This window comes from Sceloporus undulatus, chromosome 6, assembly GCF_019175285.1.
Source record: "Sceloporus undulatus isolate JIND9_A2432 ecotype Alabama chromosome 6, SceUnd_v1.1, whole genome shotgun sequence".
In the NCBI taxonomy this organism is placed as follows: domain Eukaryota; kingdom Metazoa; phylum Chordata; class Lepidosauria; order Squamata; family Phrynosomatidae; genus Sceloporus; species Sceloporus undulatus.
In genome coordinates, this window is record NC_056527.1 from 7,773,281 (window position 1) to 7,776,862 (window position 3,582).

The 3,582-nt window shown below is 44.5% G+C and overlaps 1 protein-coding gene across 4 annotated transcripts in view; it reads right to left on the reverse strand.

Annotated features, from left to right (window-relative positions):
* The window catches only part of XIRP1 (xin actin binding repeat containing 1), a 33,698-nt gene extending 31,910 nt beyond the window's left edge, over nucleotides 1-1,788 (reverse strand). For all 4 annotated transcript variants that reach the window (XM_042473414.1, XM_042473413.1, XM_042473417.1 and 1 more), the window contains exon 1: nucleotides 1,644-1,788. The gene's annotated coding sequence lies outside the window, so the exon portion shown is untranslated. The remainder of the gene's footprint in view (nucleotides 1-1,643) is intronic.
* Nucleotides 1,789-3,582: the final 1,794 nt, after the last annotated feature.

Sequence of the window (3,582 nt, forward strand, 5' to 3'; positions counted from 1 at the left end):
GTGAGGTGACCTATCACTGTTCTAATCCAAAGTATTTTGGAGTGGTTGATCTTGAATGGGCTATGAAGAACCATTAGCTATACAGAAGTCCTGCTTTTGGTGGAGGCAAAAACTGCTGAACCACTTTGGTGATATGGATCAACACAGGTTCTGGAAATGGGGGATTTCCTTGAGGTGGCTATGGGGACAATCATGATTATTGTTTGTACAGTCGGCCCTTCTTATAGATGGATTTTTTATAAACAGATTCAAGCATCCACAGTTTGAAAATGTTAAAAAAAAGTATAAATTTCAAATATCAAACCTTGATTTTCCATTTTTTATAAGGGACACTATTTTGCTATGTCATTATATTTAATGGAACTTGAGCACTCTCAGATTTTGTTATCCATGGGGGATCTTGGAACCAAACCACAAGTATAACAAGGGTCCACTGTACATCAGAATTTACCACTGTGCTGCGGACATGCTGACTTGAGTTCTAGTTCTAGCTTTTGCTGAGTAGATTTCAATTTCCAAAACCTGTCTTTAAAAAAAAAAGTTTCAAATTCTGGGACAGATTCACAGGTCTTGGAAAAAGCTCAGGTCTTGGAAAAACTGTTTTCAGGGATAGAAGAAGATGGAAAAGAAGGCCTTCACCTTGTTTTAAAGGAGAACCTCTTCCAAGAGTCCTAACTCTGCTTTTTCTTGACAATTTCTTTGGGAGTGGCAGGAGTGTCTGGAAAATCTGGGGGCTGCATGTATCATCCCCATCCATTTTTAAGCCCTCTGATGTTCCCAGACACCTTCCATCCTCCAGTTCATTACTACTGGGGTAGGCAAAGTGTAGCCCTGGGGCCAAATGTAGCCCCAGGGCTGTTTTGCAACCCATGACTCCTGCAAGACCATTCCAAACTTTCCTTTTTTTGAACTGTCTCTTCTGGAACCTCTTAGGGGCAGTTACATTCCCTCTCGACACCATTTAATACCAGTCATGGGGTTTTTTTTTCAACACTGAAAGTGGACTTATGGGTTTTTTTTTTGGGGGGGGGGTATTTTTGGCAGTCTGCTCATCCTCCAGAGGGTCTAAGAGTAGAAAACTGCCCCTCTTTACCTGCCACAATTGCCCACCTCTGCTTTATATATTATGAACAGTAACAGCTTTCTAAACGTCTCAGGAAAAGTCAAAACATGGGGACAACAAGGTCAAAATAGTCTGAGAAACACTTGGCTCCTCCATTTTGCAGTGGTTTTGCAAAGAGCCAAGAGCTGAATCCAGACTCAGTTCCCCCACCCTGGAATTAGACATATAGTATGCAATGTAAACAATAAAATAAAATAAAAATCAATACTTTTTTAAAAAGCACATTGAAGTTGCTGAAGTACTACGACAACTCGAGCATGATCTGAACCATTCCCTAAGGTAGAGTAACACATGTCAGCCCACCACTGCTAAATCACAATAATCCGGTGGAGGTTTCAGTTCGACATCGAAAGTCGAGTTGCCTTAAACTGGCTTTGCTCAATGAGCTATTTAACAATCCTCTGCACCCACTGGGGCTTCAGCTGGATGAGACAGCAGATCAGGGATGATCCACAGTTCTTTGACAGACTCTCATTCCAATTAAACTCCCTTCCCAGCTTCCCCTGAAGCAAAGACTTACAGAAAGTGCCCAGTGATCCGGAATGGTGCCTTCTCAGTCACAAGTTCTTAGGGTGTTATCTGTTGTGCCACAAGCTCCAGTTGTAAAGGGGATCCAAAGGAGGAGACCTGCTCCACTCTTTACGCCTTGATCCTCGTTCTGAGAGTCTTGCTGCCCCTCCACAGCTGATTATATTTGGAAGGCCTGAGCTATGTTGGGAGGATGAGAAGGGTGGTCTATTTTTAGGGGGCAGGCAAATTGCTATTCCATCAGGCTGAGTCAATCACGACTCCTTGCAACCACGTTTGGGAGGGGAGAAGGAATGCCAGGCACTGGCAGGACATCCTGGAAGTTTGTAGCACCAAGAGGGCTTACTCATAGTGAAGACACCCTCATTTTGCTGCCAGCTTGCTTTTCTGGACATCGAACATGAGAAGGGGGTATATTTCCAAACAGTGCGTCAGGGGTTGGGAACGATCCCCTGAGTCATGCTCCAAGTTGTGGTGTCATGGTGACACCACCATCATTGTCACGTCATAGGTTCTACGTGAGCGCAAAAACTAATTCTGGACATTGACTGCAATCTTCCTACAGGCTTAGGTGTTGTCCACATGGAGGAAAAGAAACATTCCCATTCTGTTCTTGCACTGACCTGTTTAGATGATGCATGGGGCTAAAACAGGCAAAACACGGGGCCAATCTGTACTCCATAGCAACTTGCCAGAGTAAAAAGTCCCTGTTTGTTCTGAATCAAGGTGGAAATTCAGGAGAATCCCCTAAGCATGCAAGCAGTGCACCAGTGCAGACATGGAAAGAGGTGTGTTGGTGGGCAAGCAAGCCATTGACCTCTTCCAGCCCAGAACTTCCACTTCCCCATTACAGTATTTTAACTTTCAAGTCTGCCCAGTTCCTCCAGTGCCATTCCTTTTGCAAATTGATTACACCAAGTGCACATTAGCAAAGCGATACCATCAGTGCAGTGCGCCAACATTCAAGAGGATGGCCATTGCCCCCATGAGCCATGGGAAGAGAAAAAGAGGGGTATCCTGGAGAGTGTGCAAACAGTTAAGCAATGAATTGCCATGGAGCATACCTGCATTGGCTCGTTGTGGGCACCACTTGTGCAAACAACTCATCTTCCCCATGGATCCTGAAACCCCCAAGGTAAACTGGGTTTTCCCATCAGTGAGGACACAGCCTTAGACTGGAGTAATGGGGAGGTGGGTGGGAGAGTGTTTCATGGTAGCATAAGTACCAGGAAAGTTCCTTCCTACCACTGTCCCATGTGTCATCCAGACCTCCATGTATCCACACTGATGAAGCCTTACTCACATTAGATGAGATCTGAGTGACAGAGTTCTCTCTTTGGTCCACTCTAGCCAATGTCTTTTGGAATTAAGCCCAACTTCATTCCATTGATGAGATCCCCCTCCCCCCAAATTCTGATTTAAAGTAAAAACCTCCTGCATTTTTATTTTTTGGCTCCTTTCCCATCTTCACCCAAAGGTTCACCACAGGTGATGAGCCCACCCTACCATTAGGCAAAGTGAGGCAGCTGCTTCATGAATCTAATGCTGGGAGATGGCAACAAGGTGATAGAGATGATGCATATATGTCATGCCTTCTGACTTCTGCTTCTAAACTGGTTGGGTGCTTTCATTGTACAGAAGAAGACTCTGCTTCATCATTTTGGATGAAGATGCAGCAGACAATCCTGTTGGATTTTTGACCTTGGATGGGAAGGAGGCCTTGCTTTATTTCTTAGCCTCAGGCAGAAAAATATCTTGATCCCAGTCTCATTTTATATCCTCAGAGTGGCCACACAGATATGAGATGGGCAAGCTATCTCTGAACATGTAATGACTGAAGACTGCCTTTTTCTTTATCTCTTTGAACTTTATTGCACCCATTTTTGTCTCCATTACGGGTATGGGAAGAGGACGCTCATGTGCACGTGTGA